The sequence below is a fragment of the Aythya ferina genome (genome assembly GCF_964211825.1).
Source record: "Aythya ferina genome assembly, chromosome: 2".
NCBI classification, from domain to species: domain Eukaryota; kingdom Metazoa; phylum Chordata; class Aves; order Anseriformes; family Anatidae; genus Aythya; species Aythya ferina.
Window position 1 is genome coordinate 128,708,241 of NC_140297.1, and position 20,491 is coordinate 128,728,731.

At 38.7% G+C, this 20,491-nt stretch overlaps 1 protein-coding gene across 1 annotated transcript in view; it reads left to right on the forward strand.

Moving 5' to 3' along the window:
- Window positions 1–2,091: 2,091 nt before the first annotated feature.
- The window catches only part of HNF4G (hepatocyte nuclear factor 4 gamma), a 67,108-nt gene continuing 48,708 nt past the window's right edge, over window positions 2,092–20,491 (forward strand). Inside the window, exon 1 of the mRNA XM_084510170.1 lies at window positions 2,092–2,339. The gene's annotated coding sequence lies outside the window, so the exon portion shown is untranslated. The remainder of the gene's footprint in view (window positions 2,340–20,491) is intronic.

Consider the following 20,491-nt stretch of genomic DNA (forward strand, 5'->3'; position numbering starts at 1 on the left):
TTTTCCGCAGAAAGAATAATAATAACGTTTGTACACGCTGAGGTGACTGGAATCAAAACGTCCAGCCCCCCCCTCCCACCTTCCCGCCCCTTCACCCCGTAAAATCTGTTCACATCTCAGTTTACGATCCAGATTCAAGTGTGGAAATACAGTTGCTACAGATGACCACTTGGCTTTAGTATGTTAATTTTATTTTAATTAAGACAGCAAAGAGATGAGGACCCATCCTTTTTATTCACGTAAGCAAACTGTTTATTAGCTCACGGCACACAGCTGAGATTCTCAAAAGAAAGGTAAAAAGCGACCCCCATGTAAGTGACAGTCACTTTTTAAACCGGCTATTTGCTCCTGCGGATCGCTCCGAGGCGCGCTGTAGCCAGCAGCAGTAACGTTTATTTCACTGTCAGTACTGCCCTCGCCTGCAGTATTTTATCTGTGGCAGGCGATGGGCAAGAACTCCTCAGGAACAAGTCTTCCTCGGCGACTTTTATTGGCCTTTTAAAAACCACCTCTGAAATAACACCGGAGGACTTTGGATGTATTTACACCTTTCTTGTGGCTATCTGGGCGATTATTTCCAGTGATTATTAATGTTTCGTAATGGGAGGGAATTGTCAAGCGAAATTCCCTTTGTTCCCTCCAAGTGACAATCGAAAGCCTCCAGAAATTGGCTCCAGAGTTTCCACGGGGAAACTCTGGAAATGAAGAATTGGCCATCTTAACGAGATACAACAGCATGGCAAGGTACCACCGGTAAGAAAGTAAAGCAACCTTGCTGATCTCCTCACTGGGGAAACCAATCAATCACCGGCCGCTTACAGAGGCTAGAAGAAAAGAACATTTTTCATATTTTTTTTTCCAATCTCCTTCCTGTGCAGAGCCCGCGTAGTGCCTCTCCTCCGAGAGTGCCGTTAAATCACTGACACGGGTGTGCGGCTACGGGAGCCAGACATGCTCACGCATCAAAGCAGACCCTTTCTGCGGGGACTTCCCATTCTCGCATGGGACCTTCTTCCTCCTCTTGCACTGCCACCCGTCGTGTATCCCGCGTCCCCCACCCCGCACGATGTTTGGAGGTACAAGACGACACCTTCACCGCCTTGAATTACTTTCTTTCTTCCTGATACCTCTGAGGGCGTGAGCGGGTGATATCGTGGTCAAGGCGTTAATTATTGTTTCGAGTCTGTGAATGTGCAATGTCGGAGGACAATGACAATTATTATTTTATAAATACTTCCTTGTGTCATGACCTCCTCCCTAAGAGGCCGACGAAGTGCCTGCAGTGCTGTGAACAGCGAGTTTGCGGTGGATCCTCCTGTTTAGCCCCGTTCCTTTGTACAATCAGGCGCCTAACTAAAAAGGGGAGGCTTTATTTTTGCTTTCCTCCCCCTGACGGCTTCAGAGAAGCAAAGGGAGCGTCGCACGGGGAGGAACCTTTGAGATTTCTGCTCCCCAAACCCCTAGCTTTCAAACACCGTGGAGCCCCGAGGGCTGCGGTTTGGCTCCCCCGCCGCGGGCCGTGCCGTGCCCAGCCGTGCCGGGCTGTTCTTGCGTGTCCCCAGCCCAGGGCCGCCTGCAGCCCGGGCTGGTGCCGCTGCTTCCGGCACTTTCTCTGCCCTGAGCACCGGGCCCGTAGCGGCCGCTGGCTGAGCCCTCAAGCCAGGGTGCTGTGCCCTTCGCCCCGCGGGGCTTGGAGGAGACCCCGGCCCTTGCCGTGCCACGGCAGGAGGGTCCCCACTAAGGGGCACCCACTCACGTTCCCACACAGCGGGAGGGGTTGCCGGGGGTGGGGGGAATGAAGCCAAAGCCCCGCCGCAACACCGCGGCGAACGAGCCCAGCCCGCAGGGAGGGCGCAGGAAAGCCCAGGTGCGGCCCGCCCGAACCCCAGCGGGCCGAGCCGGGCCGGGCCGGGCCGGGCCGGGAGCGCCTTGCGCGGCCGCGGGCGGGGCAGGAGGGTGCCCGCAGGGCCCAGCCTCTGTCGGCAGCAGCTTTCAGTTTTCATTGAGCCTGCTGGTTACTGTTTAACATCCCCACCCACGTTTCAGTTTGTTTAGTAAATCGATCTGATGCTTGTACTGAGGCTGCTGCCCTGTCGCCATTGAGCAAAGTTAATTCCCCCCCCCTTTCCACACACACGCTCTCCTCCGCCTCCTTCCCTCCCGCTACAGCATATGGTAAAGACGGTGCCAGCGGCACCCAACAAGTCACGCAGCCCAGCGCCGGGACGCCCGCGGGGAGCCGGGGGGTGCAGGGAGGCAGGCGACCCGGGGGATGCTGCCGCCGCCGCCCTGAGCTGCGACCGCGCCGCCGGAGCCCGAAGGACGGCGCGGCCCCGCCGGTAAGTCACCGGGGCTGGCGGCCGCCCACTGACCCAGCCCCGCCGCAGGAGGCAAACGTGCGGAGTGGGGAAAGTTGGCCCGGCTGGCGTGAGACCGCCCGGCAGCCGGTTTTGGGGGAGGACGGGGGGGGGGGGGGGGGTGTTCTGTGTTTCATACATACGACTTTTTTTTTTTTTTTTTAATAAATACGTCTGGTCACGTGTCTCTGTTGTCGGCGCCCCGGGGCGCACCGGAGAAACGCGCAGAGCTGGGCACAGCCTCGGGCCCCCGGGGCGGGGTGTGCTGCCCTGCCCGGTCGCCGGCCGAGGCCGTGGGAGCGCGGCGATGCGCGGCCCCGCTGCACGCTCCTGCGGTCCCGGCGCCACCGGCCGGGAGCGCTGCTACCACTGCCCGGGGCTGTGCAGGCATTTGGGACGCCTTCGCAGTCCAAGTTACATTTTTGGACTGCGTTTAGGAAGATTTTCTGTTTGCCTCCCCCCCTTTCCCCTCCCCCCTTCTTTTTTTCTCCGTCCCCGCCCTCGTGGTCACCTGTGCAGCAGGTGGATTTGTTATGGTGGTGCTGCTCCTAGTAGAACTTCTTGGTTGCTGCAATACACCTTGGTAAGGAATCCCGGAATACTTCTAGGGGAAAAATAATGACAAAAAAAGAAAATCAAAACATTAAAAGGGCAAAGCAAGCCAAGAAAAAGTATTGCAGGGAGATAGAACGGTGGTGCCAGTGCTTTAACAGTGCTGCAGGTGCATTGAAATGGGCTACCTTAACTTTGCTGAAGGCAAACTTTCAGATGTTAACACTTAATCTGTTCCTGTACACTGAAATAAGAGATGTAGTCAAACGTTTTCTGAAGTAAACAGTAGATTGCAACGATAACACTATTTTAAAACAACTTTTCACATTTGTAGTAATGAGCAATATCCCATAGTGATGTATGGTTATATCAGACCTTCCTTTTTGTAGGCCATTTCTTGTACAATGCAGCACATACTTTATTGTGATTTCTCATCGATATTACGAAGACAGTAGTCTAGTTTAAAGTGACATCTTTGTTATTGCTGCTGAGTTTGTTAAAACTGAGTTAGTGAATAAGAGTGATTATGCTGCACATATTTGCAAGTCCCCGAGTCTTTTATGTGCTGGAGAAAACTGCAAAGTGCTATGTAATTCTTCATATTCCTTAAGAATAGCAGTTCTCACAACTTATATAGAAGGCATATTAAATATTTATATATGTGCAGGTGCTTTTCAACTGTTAGGAATTGAATCAGCCATTTCATTCTTCTTTCCTTTTTCTAGTCATATGATAAGGGAAAAAGGAAGACAATGCTGTGTTGAAACTCAGTTCATGCTTCCCATTATCACAGAATCATTGAATCATTAAGGTTGGAAGAGACCTTCAAGATCATCTGGTCCAACCATCACCCTACTACCAATGTCACCCTCTAAACCATGTCCCTAAGTGCCAGGTCCAACCTTTCCTTCAACACCCCCAGGAACAGTGACACCACCACTTCCCTGGGCAAATTGTCCCTTGGTCTGTGAATCAATGAGAGGAAAAAAAAATAATTTAAATTATATTTTCCATCAGCCAGTGCTCAGCTCTCTGTCCCTGTTTTGCTTACCAAAGCATACCAGACTGACTGAGGGTCACTTCATACATATGAAAAAGAATGCAGTCAGGTGTAGGACAAGATCAGGATGCCATCATCTTGCTCATGGAATCAAAGAATCACTTAGGCTGGAAAAGAACTTTATGAAGTTGCCTTTCATTTTATTAGCTCAAGCATTTGGAGCCTAAAACTGATTTCCCAGAACTAATTCTTTACCACTTTCTCTGTGACTTATATAATTAGAGGAATACCTATATTCCATAATGTTGTATTAAGTGGCATTAATGTAAAAACAAGGCAATGCAGAGATCCAGTTTGGATTTTCAAGACGGCTTTTGTAAGTACCGATGTAAAATATACTGGGAAAAGTGTCTGTTGGCATTGAGCTAACACTGTCGTCTATCCCACCTCCAACCAATGAAGAGCAGAGGAGATACAGAGAGGAAAACAGAATTCCTGTGGCCTGGCAGTATCTAGTTCCTTGGATGGTCAAGTGATATTTACTGCTAATTTGCGCGCATCACTAAAACAGCTTCAGGCCAGCTCCTTAACAAAGGTATTCTAGTATAAACACACCTTTGCTACTCCTATTCCTCCAGAGGTGAAGGCCTAGTATAGCTTTGCCACATTTGAATTTCTGAACCAAATCCTGTTTGATCCCTCTGAGTTTACTATAAACTGCACTAGTGCAAGAACAGAACTTGGTTCTTCTGATCCACATGGATTCTGTTTTGAACCATGCTGCAGAATTTATAACAGATTGACTCTAATGCAAGAGGTTGTTCCTGTTGTCTCTTCAAGCTCTTTAGGGCTGGTGTGGAGAAATGAGGTCCAGAACATATCACCAAAGTTACTTGCAAATCTTCATCACATAGATCAGTTTCCACTGGCTTTTTGTCACCTACAAGAAACGAAACACTACTTTAAACACTATTCATTCTTTTTTACTAGATTGTTAGTATAGACTTCATGAGAAAATTCAAAGGTACCAATGCAGCAACCCATTCTACTTTTGTATGGTCTATATCAAAAAGATTCTGGTAACCGTTAAAGCTACAGAGGTTTTGGAAAATCCATCAAATTTTATGCTTGCTTATTTGGGAATTGGATTTTTAAACAAAACAACAATAATAGTTCTCAACTTGATTTAAGACTGAGTCATTGCTATAATGTGGTTCTGAGTTGAGCAGCTGCACTTTTATGTCTCTCAGATAGCAGGGGCAAGTTACTCCATTTATTAACTGACAAACAGACTCTTTCAGTGTGGGAATTTAGCTACCTCACATCTCAGTGATTTTAAAGTTCCATCTTCATCTTGTAAGCTTTGAAATATTCTCTGTTTATTTTATTTTATTTTATTTTATTTTTTAATTTAAATGAAGTGGTTTGGCTGTTTGGAAGTCTCTCTTGATTCCTATGTGTGTTTAAAAGTGACTGAAACAATTCACACTGTTTGAAGCTAAGCCTGAAAATTAGCATGATTTGAATATCTTGTGCCATGTTGATATGAGGTATATACCATCAGTAATTGCATTTTTCTGGTACTCAAGCCTGGTAACATAGACTGCTTTAGAATATAAAGAAAGATTTTATTTCTGTAGTAAATAGTTACCTGTTGTATATGGTAATATGTTCTGTGATAGAATTTAATTTCACAAGAAAAATATTGCTGCAGCATAAGGTAACTTAACATTACAGAAAGGCACGGCTCTTAGGTTTTAATGTCTTTTAATGAATGAAGCATTATGTAACATGATGAGAAAACAAGGAAAATTCATTTCTAACAGATTAAGATGTTTGAGTGTCTTGAAACAGCTTTGATTGAATCAAATATTTTTCATTTCAAATTTTCAATTTTAAAATAGCACACCCTAAAAATCAGGTCAGAATGCTGTGTGCAATGTCAGAGCTGAGATATATCAAACTGAAAGGCTCCAACAACATTTTCAAACCTTTCTCAATTGTCAATTTAAGTTAATTGAAAATGAAAGGTCTTGGTTTCAGGATTGGGCCATTTAAATAGAAGCCTGCTGCTTTCATTTTGTAGAAGGGCAATCTCCTTCCACATACGTGTTTTAAAAGGTTCATTCATAATTCTCCCTTCACACTTCTATTGGAAATGACAGAATTCATTATTTTGAGTTCTTGAACTATTTTTCTGCAACTTGGGTGATGAATTGTATGAGATCTAGTTCATAACATGGTACGGCAACCCACAAGATTTAAAATTCTCACAGCTCGATCTGTCACTTTATGACGCTTGGCTGGCAAAGGTGCATGAAGCCTCCATGTTCATCTTCTACCCATAATGGAGTGGTAGGTTGGGATTTTTTTCTTTAATACTAACTAGGAAAGAGACTAGCACCCTTATTTGGTAATTCACTAGAGGTATCCAATCTACAAGGATATACATTACAGTAAGCTATATAAAAGACACTGTGAATTTTCTTTGCCTCCAGCTTATCTGGGAATCCAAACACAACAGATGTATATAAATATTGCTGTTTACAGTCTCTATTCCTAACATGGCAAACTTTGCCCCAAGACTTCTGTTTTTAATTATATTTAATTCTCTGATAGAAGAGGAATTTTTTGGCACATATGTACAAAAGTACCTGTTAAAACACAGGTTCTGTTGGGAGAGGGGATTCAAGAAGTACTAATTAATACTCTGAACTGTTCCCAAAGTTAAGTTCTATCTCTGTGAAATGGTAAATATGATTCAGCTTGCAGCTGTAGTGCATCTATGGCAATGGCAATGTTGCAACGAGAATCCCCCGATCTTTTGTACGGGGTTGCTCTGCTGTACCAGCCTAGTTTGTACTTGTCTGGAAAAAAAAAAAAAAAGTAGCAATGCTTACCAGCTACTTCTTTACCAAAATAGGCCTCACTAGCAGTAAGGTAAGCATACCTTAGAATTTCCCCTTTTCTTTGTTGAACAAGACATTTGTTCATTAATTACTTTATTTTGAAGTATCAGCACCAGGCACAGAATGGAACCTGTTAATGCTCTCAGAGCTTTCTCACATACTTAGACTCTTAATTGAAACCACCATGTTTCTTCATATGCCTCAGGCACATTTTGTGACTCTTGCAGATAGAGATTTTTTCCTTTTCCTTTTCCTTTTCCTTTTCCTTTTCCTTTTCCTTTTCCTTTTCCTTTTCCTTTTCCTTTTCCTTTTCCTTTTCCTTTTCCTTTTCCTTTTCCTTTTCCTTTTCCTTTTCCTTTTTCCTTTTTCCTTTTTCCTTTTCCTTTTTTTTTTTTTTTTAATTGATGACTGTGATGAGAAAGATTACTTTTGTTCATATTACTTGTCTCAGAGTCATGCTCCAAAGTGTTTTGCAGACAGCATCTTTTGATATGCCCTTCAAGATAATAGTATTTATTCCTTGTGCAAGGAAATGTCAGACTGACATTACATTAGCAGATGAAATTCCTTCAGTAGAGGTCTAGAGATGACTCAGAGAAATGAAATGGTGCCTACACTGTGATTATACATTGATACCCACCCACTGTCCTCAGTAGCTGTAGTCATGTGTTGGTTTTTGTCTGCTGCTACAGTTGCAGGAGTAATTATGATTTTGTGAACTGACAGGATTTCATTTACCTTATTGCTAAATACTTCACCTGTTTATTACTTTTCTTCTCCCAACTGCCGAACAAGGTAAAAACAGTCTTTTCTGCTGGACCATTTAGTAGCCATGCAGTGACGCTGGCAGTTTGGATAGAGACCTTATACAGTGCTGGCTACATCTGTGGTTTCATATGATTTCTGAGCAGTTAACCTTCGATCTATATTTCTTCTTCTGTGTCGTGGTTTAACCCGACCGGCAGCTAAACACCACGCAGCCGTTCGCTCACCCTCCCCCCTCCCTCTCTGGGACGGGGGAGAGAAATGGAAAGTGAAGCCCGTGAGTTGAGATAAAGACAGTTTAATAAGACAGGAAAAAAATAACAAAATAATAATAACAATAATAATAATGATGATACAATGGTGATAATACGAAAGTAATAATAGTATGTACAAACAAGTGATGCACAATGCAATTGCTCACCACCCGCTGACCGATGCCCAGCCTAACCCCGAGCAGTCCGGCCCCCTCCCCCTGGCTAGCCACCCCTATATATTGTTTAGCATGACGTCAGATGCTATGGAATACCCCTTTGGCTAGTTTGGGTCACCTGTCCTGGGTCTGTCCCCTCCCAGCTCTTACTGCACCCCCCAGCCTGCCCGTTGGCAGGACAGAGCAAAGGCTGAGATGTCCTTGGCTTAGTATAAGCACTGCTCTGCAACAATTAAAGCATCGGGGTGTTATCAGCACTCTTCTCATTCTAAGCCAAAACACAGCATTCCACCAGCTACTAGGAAGAAAATTAATTCTGTGCTAACTGAAACCAGGACATTCTGTCATCACAGAAATGGAGGTTGACTTTTTCTTACGAACTCTGAAAACAAAACATAGGTTTTACTACTAGGTCTGACTTTGTTGGTAGTTGCTATCTACATAATAGGTATGTATAAGCATTACTTAATACCCTTCTTAACTTTTGGGAGAAAAATGGTATTCCCATCTCCAGTGTCCAAATCCAAAATATTTTTAAAGGACTTACATTTTTAAAGAAGCTTTAATGTCTTCTGAGCTTATTGTCTCCATTCATGTTTAACAGTATTAAACAGTTTATTATTGTTATTATTATTTATTTATTTATTTAATTTTTCCCCTTATCATGTGGCTCTTTCTTTCAGCATCAGTGACTTTTTCATTCACTTCAGTTTTGAAGTGCCAGAACATGGTCTGACATTTAAAGGAGAACTTTTGATTTAATTACTGTAACATGAACAACTTTAGCTGTGATAGTAAAGAAAAAAAAAAGGCAAAACAAACAAAGGAAGGCACTCAGTTTTATTGTGAGAATCTTGAGAATCTTTCTGTGTTTCATTTCAGAATCTTCTAGATAAATTACAGGGATTCACAGTATCCCCTTTAAGAGTTTGGCTTGACACCCAAGCTTACTTGAAAAACCTAAACGTTAGATCAAAGATGAAACACCATCAGCAAAAATGAATTTCCCCAAAGAAAAAAATTAAACACAGGATTAAGGTAATTTTTTTTGTTTGTTTGTTTATTGATTGATTGGTTTAGGGCTATTTTGGTTTAATGTTAGTCAAGATAAAAAGAAAATAAATAAAAACAAGTGCTTTTCAGATTCTTTATCTCCTTTGCTATTGTTATTTTTCATTGAGAATAAAACATGAATGGGATGTAGTACAGCTTCAGCTTCCGGGAATGAACAATATGTATTACATTAAAAAATGGAGGTGCATTCTGTACTTCACGAGCACATGTTTGCTTTGAGCCTTTGGGTTGATTTGGAGTCCATTTTCCCAGCCAGATTTCTCAGGCTTTATTAAAATGCATTTGTTTGCAGGTAAATAAAAGCAGAGAAGAAACTCTACATGCTTCCTGATGCATTTCACACAGTTCAGTCAGGCCTGACTGAAATAACTGAGGCAGTTTATGGCATTAGCACCATTTGCTTATATGCTTCATCTTCCACCTCACTTGAAGGTCTTTGTCCCCATAACAGAGGCAACAGAATGCATATTCTTGTTTCCAACAGAGGTAGTAGTTTAAGTTGCTGCATGCAGAGCCACTTACATTAATGTAGTGGATTATGAACATCAGTGTCCAGGTGTGGGTGCATGCTTGCCTCTGCTTTATCCATAGAGTGGAATGGTTGGTTCTAAGAAGAGACGAGGCTGAAGTTGTAGAGTACTGCAACCAGATCATAACCATAAATTGTTATGTCAGAAATATTATCTATGCCTTTTCTTGCTCCCAAGAGTGAGCTGTACTGGTGGATGTGTAATGGTGGGGATATTTGCGTGCTTGAAAATTGATTGAAAGCACTTCATCTGTCGTTTTTAACATCATGTTGATCAGTGTAAAATAAGAGAACAAGCAACTTTGCTATAGAAATCTTTATAATAGAAAGTCTGTAAAGACCTTTTTAATAACAGATAAAATATGGGAAACTTTAAATAAATAGGCTTACATTTCAAGGACAAGGAAATGCTAAACTATTTACAGGCTTTAGCTGAGAAAGGAATTCAAATTTTAGCAAAAATTTCATCATTAATTTTGCTATCTAACTTAATAGAGTTTTTATCTCATTTTAATCCACTAGGCCAAGTAATTTATTTCTCAATATGTATTTGAGGCTGAAAGAAGGTAGAAAATGAAAAACACTCCCAATGATCATTCCCAAGTTTCTATGGTATCATAAAGTGTAAATGAGCATTTTGAAATTAAGATACATGTATGAATAGGAAAAACCTTGGCAGGTAGAAAATGAGCACAGCTTTTACTGGCTTGAAGAACATATCTAAAAGACTGCAGAAAACATTTTAACCCTTTATGATGTTCTTTTGCATCTAGCAGCTTTGAATTTATAAGGCTGGCCTCTTGCTTTCCACAACAGGAACGAAAGCAATGTTGTAAAGCAGCTCAAGCCAACAAGGTGCTTGTTAAACCTCCGCTGTGTGAAGAAGGTTATGAAGGAAAAAAAAAAATCCTGATACAGAAGTATTTCATTAGTTGGGCAAAATAGCACAGTTAGTTGTAGGGAAGCTGCAGTTTAGAATGAAACACATTATCAAACCTAGAAAGACAATGTGCTCTGAGAGGTCACTATGAAAACAGCTTCTTTGTCTGCCTTGTCTGGTAATTTTAGGTGATCAAAGTAATAGATTTCTATTTCTCAGTTTAAGAGCACTTTCTACCTCAGACAAGTACAACTGATGGTAGAAACTGTGGGGAGTACAGGCATCAGTAATAGTTTAGAAATGTCAAAAATGGCTAGCGTGGTATACTTCACCACAAAGGGTATATGCCCACCACAACTGTAGCTTGTGATCCTAGAAGATTAAAGATTCTCCATTGCTCTTAGCTAGATAAAGAATCCAACATGTCCTGTAATCCAGGATGAGACAAGATATATTTTTTCAGATAGCAAGAAAATCTGCCACTTTCTAGTGGCTGCTGCTTTCAGGAATCCTTTTATTTCAGCTAAGACTCTTTCCTTATAGAGTTTGTATTTGTTGTGGAACAGAACATACAGGCATCCAGGTGTCCTAGTCCTAATACCAGTGAATTCAAAATCCTAGCTAATTTTGTGTCACACTCAGTATTGGCTGTTTGAAATGACCCTGACCTTACAGTCAGCGTAGATATAGTAGAACTGTGAGAAAAGCTTTTGTACGTACAAAGGTAAGTACAAGGGTTCCAGTTAGGAACACTGGGCGTTACTTATGGTGTATCTCATGCTTTAGATACATCACTTAGATGAATGTACATTTTCTGTGGTTGGGAGTCATACAAGTCTGCAACTTACTTGCTTTTTTTTTGCCCTGAAACAACAAAAATAATGCTGTTATTAGTATGTGACATAGTTAGATTCCTGTTGAAAATCAATAACCTTCCCTTAAAACAACCCTTACATTCTTTCCTAAACCCATTTAGAATCATTTTGTATGCCTCATTAGCCTTGCAATTTAAGAAAGAACAAAAGAAAGAGAAAACAAGCCAGCCACCTACTGTTAAACGGCGTGCCTCATTTACATTTTCCAACCAAAGGGAATGTTTATGACACTAAATATATCTGTTAGTCTATAAGTACCTCTGTTTAGAATTGAACAGGACAGTGGTTCTCAAACTGAGTCCCATCAAACATGTAGTAATGATTCCCAGTGTGCTGTAGGAAGTTTGAAACCACTGCTACCTTCCTTCTTTTGTCAGCTATGTGGCTTACTTACATAGGAACTAAACAGATACTGAATGCATTCTTGAGGATTCTGTGCAACTGCCTGTTAGAAGGTGGGTGGTAAATGTGAACAGATATGGGCATTTTATTTTTTAAAAAGTAGGCCCAATACTTAAGCACAGTTGGCATTTAAAAGAAAATGTACTGAGCTTCTGAAAGGAAAGACACTGTACAATGTAGAATAATATTGTTGACTTTTAAGTGAGTGTTTTGGAAGTTGATTGATCAGATTATGGTGAGAGAAAGGGTCATGTACTTTTATGTACAGTTGTCAACTTTTAATTATAGTGAACCTTTGAAATTCCATGCAGTAACCCTGTGGGAATCAAACCAAATGAAATAAATGAGATGGAGGTGATAATGACCTACAGAAAAACTGAAGCTAGGCATTATTTGAGTTATAAAAATATAAACTGTCATATGTAATGCATGTTTGAAGAAATAAGATTTGCTACACTTATAAGTACAGCAACACCTACTTTTTCATGTAGTAAAATGTGTAGCAAACCAAAACAGATGCAGCTATATTAGACAGTTATAAGAAGGAAAAAAAAAAAAAAAAAAAAGCTTTTGACAGCTCCTCTATTAAACAATTCTTACTTTTTATAGTTATTTTTACTGTATGTATGTTTATATTTATTTATGACAAGCAGTCAATGTTTAGGAATTTTATTTGAATATATTAAGCAAGCTGTTTGCTCTTCTAAATTTTATTCTAAAAAATAATCTCAATATTTCAAAGATTTGCTTATTTAATTATTTATTTAGGAAATAGATTCTTAACATAATATGTAAAAAAAAGAAAAATAAAAAAAAAATATTGGAAGAAGTGATTGAACAGGTTTTGGCAACTTATATCAAATTCTTTAATTTCTAGGAATTTGACTTAAAACACGTTGGAATAATATCTTACATGTATTTTGCATGACATGAATCTTCTGGTAAACTATTTTTAAATAGAAAGTGAAGGTTTATTAAGTTCTATTAAAAAACAGAGTTGTGTCTCTTGAAGGAAAAAAATACCACACATTTTCAGTTTTCTGAGTATTTCTTTGTGTTTCATTCATCCTGTTGACTTTTTACCGCACTTTGTGCTCAACATTGAGAGGTTAGACTTTTTATATATTCTGTGTTAATACCTATGTTCAAAGAGTTAACTTTAATTTTTCTATGGATGCCTCTAAACAAGGAATAAACATACACACATTTTTATTTAAGCAAAATAATTTATTTATATGAACTTTGTATTACCATTATATGTCTTTCTCCTATTTTTAGTGTAGTTGTCTGTTTCCTTCAGAATTGCCAATTCACCTTTAGGTGAATTAAGATAAACTTGCGTGTTATTTATAAGTGTTAGTACTAATAAAAAGTGTTTTTTTATTATTTTTTTTTTCTGTGTATAAAGGCTGATCATATATGTATGCTTTGTGTGTGTGTGTTTGAGAGTTTGAACTTTTTCTTTTTTCTTTTGTTTGTCCTTTGAGTAACCCATCAACTTTTGCTAAAGACACAAGTTGAACAGCTGGCTACATATTAAATGTAGCTGGTTGGCTGGTAGTTGCAGCATAAAAAAAAATGTGGCATACCATGATCTGCTTCCATTGCCGTAGATTTCTTCCAAGCAAATGTTTTGGTGAGGGAAAGGGTGAATGCTGGAGGACTTTTTTATTAGTATTATTTTTTATTTTTCGTAACTTATTCATGGGGAAGGAGCAGGAGCACCATTCTGTGTGTTAGAGGATGGATTATAGTCTGTACATCTGTAGGACTAGAGAGCTTGTCTCGAGGACAGAAGAAGGTGTAACTGGATTGAAAACAGATGAGTGTCAAGATGAGGAATGTGGTGAAGATGCATGTAGAGTGCATTTTCAAAGGCTCTACCCTCCCACCTTATGTTTGGAAGGGATGAAGTGAGGTGGCTTGCCTCTAGCACCTGAAGTGGTTATGGCCAGGAAGACCATAGTTCAGGTATCAGTTCTAGCAGCTACTGAACCGGGCTCCAACTTCTAGTTGGAGGCATCTTTGAAAAGAGACAAAGGCTGCAAAACTTTACATTACAAGGTCTTGGTTTCTGAGTAAACTGTTGCCTCATGGTTTGTGGGTAAGAAAAACACTGCATCTGCACACCAAGGAAATCTTTGTATAAAGAGAATGTTTCAGGAATCATCAAGCAATTTGAAGATGTAAGAGAAGACCCGATTTGATGCTGAGATTATGAAATAGGCAAAAAGTTCAAAAAGAACAGAGAAAAAGGGCAGATAATGAAAGAGATTATTTGTTTGGGCTCATTTAAAGCTTTGGTATAGGAAGCCAAGAGGAAGCCTAGAACTTGAACAGCAGGGACAATGTTGAATAAGATATGAATGATAACAAGTGTCTACAGATAAACATCACTGAAGATGGTGTAGTGGTTAGCATTTAGGTGACTGATGACCTTAGGTCTGATGCTTAGGAGGTAGTAAGGTGATAACCTGGGAGAGAACAGAACAGAGGGCTCAAAATTGAGCCTTGCAGGACTACGTAAAAGAAGGATTCTCTGCTTAGAAGAAAATGTTGAAGCATGTAAAACAAGTTTTTCACAGATAAAGCAGTAAGAAGAGATGTATATTCCCATCCAGCAATGGGAAAGTTGTAGGCATTAGAGAAATATGTGTGCATTACAAGGTGTGTGTACATATGCATGTTAGAGGGTTACTTTTAATATGTTGCAGGTTCCCAAGTTTATTAGGGTCTTATTCTGTACCGTATGCACACTTACGGAATCATACTGCAGTAAACCTGATAAGAATAATGTAATTCCCTGAAGAGTCATGGAGAAATGCTAGCAATTTTCAGCTGAAGCCTAGATTTTTAAAAGCTCAGCTGAAAAAAAATAATGATAATAATTTTTTATATATTATAAATATATAAATATGTTTATATATAATTAAAATAAAACATATAAATAAATAAATATTTTTTAAAATTTATTATTATTATTATTATTAACACTTCCTATTTCATGCTGAATAAAGAATTCCAAGTATTGCTTTTCAAAGTGAAACTGTTTCAATTGTCATGGGGGCTCTAGGAACATCTGCATCAAGCTAGATTATGCTATTACTGTTTCATGTGCCACATCATAACAGTGATACTGATATGATGTGGCACATGGGAATCATTAGAACTAATTCTGCACACTGTTGATGATTTCTCTGCTTATCATACTTTAATTAGTTGAGTTACACCAGTTTAAAATAATGGCGACAGAAGGAAAAATGAATTATTTTGTTTTTATTATAATTCACAATCCTTGTATGAAACATTTTTGAATTCAGTGATACCCTTCTTTGCATGTAATTCCATTGAAGCAATTGTATGACTTGTACCTCAACCATGGCACATTTTGGATACAGACAACTACTTGTTCTTGATTGCAAAAATTACTTAGAGGCATCATTATATAACAAAGTGTTTTCTCACCATAGAGAACCTTAATAAATGTCTTTGCTCAATCCTTTCATCTGGAAATCACTTTCAAGATCAAGAAGTGTATTTCAGCAAAATCAGTGATTAACATTGACACTCCTATGTTACTGTAAGGAGGTCTTGTTTTTATTAACACATTCTCATTTGGTAATGAGAGAGGTGATAGCACCTTACCATAGTTCAGGTTTACTTGATGAAGCAGACTTGTAGACCTTGAGAGAACGGGACCCATAGGATTGATTGTGGTCCAGTTTCTCATTTGTGATTTTCTCTTTTTCATTTTGTTTGAGATTGAATTTGAGAGAGGGCTTTGTTCCGGACAATAGTTTATGGCAGTGGGCTGAAGAGATGAGATTTCACTGAATCATAGAACTAATACACAAAAAGAAAATATGTGAAAATTGAAATGACAAGGTAGAGTAGCTTGGTTGTTGAGGTAGATAAAATAACTAGGTTCTCAGGGAAATGAGGTGGGGATATTTTCCTGAACTAGATTTAGTTTGAACAAGAGCAGTTGAGATGGAAAACCTAGACATTATAAAAACTTGATAAAAATAGGAAAAAAAATGTATTTGTCCCTCTTTTTGTTGTAACTTTATATTGAAGGGTCTGTAATGGTGTGATACCACGGCCCAAAGGAAACAAACTAGAGTCCATTTTTGTCAAGGTAACACAGCTAAATGAATCATAAGTATATCTGATCAGAGTGTATTTCTTTTTACTTTATTTACTATGCAGCATTACTGTCTGAGCAGCTTGTGATGTAGAAATGCACAGGAAAATGAGTAGTACTCAACAAAATCAGTGTTTTGTTTTTTTTTTTTTTTTTAATCTAGAATAATAGTATATTTATTTTATTTATTTTATTTTATTTTATTTTATTTTATTTTATTTTATTTTATTTTATTTTATTTTATTTTATTTATTTTATTTTATTTTATTTTATTTTATTTTATCTTTTCTTTCTTTCAAATCATTCGGGCAAGATGTGACTGATCTAAGATATGTGAAGTACCCTTTTGTGAACAGAAGAATAAAGTCAGTTCAGTATAATCATGCCACAGCGCTGGCAGAGATATACTGTTTTGGGCTAAAAGAACCAGGAGGGCTGCCAGGGTTCTCCAGGTCCCAAATAACTGTCCCCCTGTGATGTGACCTAAAGAGAGAGAATTATTTTGCCTTTGATTAATAAGGATTTAATTTCAGTAAAGCTTCTTTTAACTCTTCTACAAATGCTCAGGGAGAAAAAGTCAGCACCACTTTTGGTGGTACAGAAGGGAGCATGCCTTAGGGAATGCAGAGCTTTGCAACAAGCAGAACAAGCCTGGACTGAACCCCAAGCAGGACAGTATTTCTGATTTTTTAGTGCTCTTGTTTTTAGCACCGGAACAGATGTCCGTTACGGTAAGATCACATCAATTTTGAATGTAGGACAACTGTAACAAATTTGTCACTTTTTGTCAATTTGCTAATTTTTTTTTTTTTTTTTTTTCCAGAAGTGTAGTTTTTTCATATTTGCTTTTTGATTTTTTTGTATGTATTGTATGTAAACTTTCTGTATTGCATCTACTAAATTCCCATGCAGTATTATTTACTACTATCCTGGATCATATTTTTTCACCAAAATTGTTAATCTGGCACCAGATAACTACATTCTCATCCCAACACTTTGAGCTATCAGTTCCATCACCAGTGAGGAACACTAAACATAAAGTGTCTTTCTTTTTCCTCTTCTGCTCTTATTCCTCTTCCTTGCATAAGCAAGTGGTGACATCTTACACTGTAGTTTCACTCTTCCATTTTGCTGTTGGCTGCTGTCGATGGCTGCCTAAATTTAGAATTATTTATGGAACTGTACAAAAATATATGATGGGAAAGTTTAAAAGTCAGTAATTTAAATTGACTGCTGACTCCTAACTTTCCATGCACCTGAGGTTCAAAGGAGACCCCAGACTGGTCTGAACCATCACTAGGTTTTTCATATATTGCAGTAATGCTTGCTAGCCTCAAGAGACTGAATGCTGTTTGCTGGCATAATAAAAAGGTAGCCTTTGCTCTAGGACCGTTAGTGCTTTTAAAAGTATTATCAGCAAAGTTAATATTTCTACTGCAGATTTGACTTTCACAGCCCCTTCCCTTCTTTATTTGCCAAAACAAATTGGCTTCATTTTTGACCTGTGGAAAAGCAGAGTTTACTCACTCCATTTGTTTTTCTTTCAGGATGACACACTGCCAAAGAGGGAGAACTTTTAACTCTTTGAAACTACCTTTTATAGTTGTTGTTTGCAACATAGCACACTCATTTATTTGGTGTAAAATGAATGAACTTGTCCTTTTTGAAAAGTACCAATACCTCTGTTTTGGGAAAACTGATGTCTGGATGTTCTGGAGGTATCGTTAGGGGAGACAAATGCGTAACTTTGAAGAGCCATATGGTATAATCAAGACCTACAATGTCCAATGTAACCATCACAGTAGCTATAATAAATTGACTGAACATTGCAAAATAATGTAAAAATCTTTTTTTTTTTTTTTTTTTTTTTTTTATCTAATTTTACAATCCCCCTTACTTCTTGCTGCCACCTGCTGATATTTGTACCTGGCCAAAAGGAACTTGGCTGGAAGTGATTCTTTTGAATCCTCTGAGGATAGCTAGTTATTTGTTAAACAGAGCAGCGAGACTGCCAAGTTCCTTTCTTAAAAAACATGAAGTTAATTAGTCACCATGATCAGAGCAAGAGACTGATGAGGCATATTTAATATGAGTGAGAAAAGTGGTCGTCAAAGGAGAGAGATAACTTTATTAGTGTAATATTTTAATTAAGTTCCCTTTTCATTCTTTTGCTGTACAAACATCATAGAAACAAACAGTTCTGATAACTTCTCTAATTTTTCCTGCCCTTAGAGGAGCACTGCAACAGTTTAGTTTATGTTATAGAGGTTAGAAGTTACTGCTGTAGTACCTTGAGAGCTGGAGCATATGTGATTACAGGGAGGTACTAATGAAGTATTATGACACTCAGTGAATCTACCCTTGTTTTCACCCCTAGAGAAATAAACTTTCACCCCTAGGTAATAAACTAGAACAGAATGGTATTTTAAGGCTTCAAACACTGCAATTTAATATCAGCTTTTTTTTTTTTTTTAAAGTGCCTTTTGTTGTATTTGACAATTAAAACTTTTGAAAGTAGAATTTTACTCCTTGATTCAGTAAAAAAAATCTCTCCAATATCTTATTTTTTTCAGTGTGTATATATATATGTATATATAGGGAAGTGACGTTCCCCCTGTACTCTCAGAAATACGGCCCCCTCACTAAAAGAAGGACATTGAGGCCCTGGAGCATGTCCAGAGAAAGGCTATGGTGAAGGGTCTGGAATACAAGTCCTATGAGGAGCAGCTGAGGGAACTGTTTTTTTTTCGTCTGGGGAAGAGGAAGCTCAGGAGAGACCTTATTGCTCTACAACTGCCTGAAAGGAAGTAGTGGGGAACTGGGGGTCGGCCTCTTCTCACAGATAACTAGTGATAAGACAAGAGGGAATTGCCTCAAATTGTGCCAGGGGAGGTTTAGGTTGGAAATTAGGAGACATTTCTTCTCAGACAGAGTGGTTAGGCGTTCCAACGGAGACCAGGGAAGCTATGGAGTCACCATACCTTGCGGTGTTTAAGAAAAGGCTTGTCCTTAGAGACATGGTTTAGTGGGTAGGGAAGTGGTTGGACAAGATGATCTTAGAGGTCTTTTCCAACCTTAACAATTCTATGATACACACACACACACATATATAGAATGCATATTTTATGTGTGTATATACATGTATTTTACATGTGCACACCTTGCAGTAGGATTGAAAATGCAGTGATCACTGTCCAATAATGGAGGAAGACACAGCTCTTGCTCACAAAACATTTGATGAAGATCTTAGACTTAAGAAATGAAGTTGTTTTCTACAGCTAGCTTGTCTTTACTCTTATCAAAACTATGGGGCTTTCCAATGTCAGGACACTTGGTGGGTGGTTACTTCTTAGAAGAATAAAGAGGACTTATCAGTGTTTGCTTAGGATATATTACATTCTCAGCCATAAAAGTAGCTATGCTGTATATAGCACTCATAAATCTTCAGCTAGTCAAGGCTACTGTCTCTTTCTTCATGCAAGTTTGCAGTTAAAAACATGGGCATAAACCAATTGTATGAAATAGTTGTAATCTCAAAATACCTAATTTCTTCACTGCTGGTTTTGAGAATTGATACCATAATGCAGTTCACAAAATTGTTCAAATTACTTACCAACCATGCCACAGAATCATTGTCTTTGTCCTTAGAGTGAAAACATATTTCTTGGGCACATACTCACCAGAGGGCACTGTTACACATATTCTTAGAGATTATGTTTTTAATTATTTATTTATTTATTTATTTGGGGGTGGGGGGTGAGTAATTTCTGGTCTTGGAAGAAATGGTGTATTAGTATTGATTTTCTTAGGGGAGCTGTTGTTAAAAAGGCAGTTTGAACTGTGTTTTAGTCTCTTTATATGGACAAAGTACATTCTTCCTAGTCATAAGTGAACACTGCTACCAGAGCTGACATTTCTGCTGAAGAGGGCCTATCTTTTTATGAATTAACTAAATTATGTCAAGCCCCATATAAATTATAAGAAGTGAATCTAAAAATTTCTGAACCTGTAGATGTCCACTGAATCAGTAGCAGAAGAGCAGTGATATTTCTGTTCTTCTTATTTTTTGTTGAAGAGAATGGACAGGTAATATCAAGGAAAACCAGTAATTCAGCTTTAGATAATTATTATGTCTTCAGTTGATTAATTAAAAATACATACTTGGGTATTGAGGCAACAATATGATTACAGAGGAGATCTTTATATCTACACAGTTACACAAGTTTGTATTGATATTAGGTAAATAATTATAGATGAGAAAAATAAATAATGACAAAGTAAATGATTCAGGCTATATTTTATTGTGGAAATAGGCTAGTTTTGCCAATTTTATTGAGACAAATTTTACTCCAATGTCTCTTCAGCCTGATCATGTACTTCCTGATTATTTGTATTTTTTTATAGCAAAATGTGTTCCATATGTGCTTTTTTCACTTTTTTTTTAGTGTTTTTCAAAACAGCAAAATGAAATAACACATGCCATATAAAAATGGACTTCCCCACAAATGAACACAGCCATTTGTTAAGGATCAGACATGTTTCCAGTTTTTACTGACCACGCTTTGACACCTATT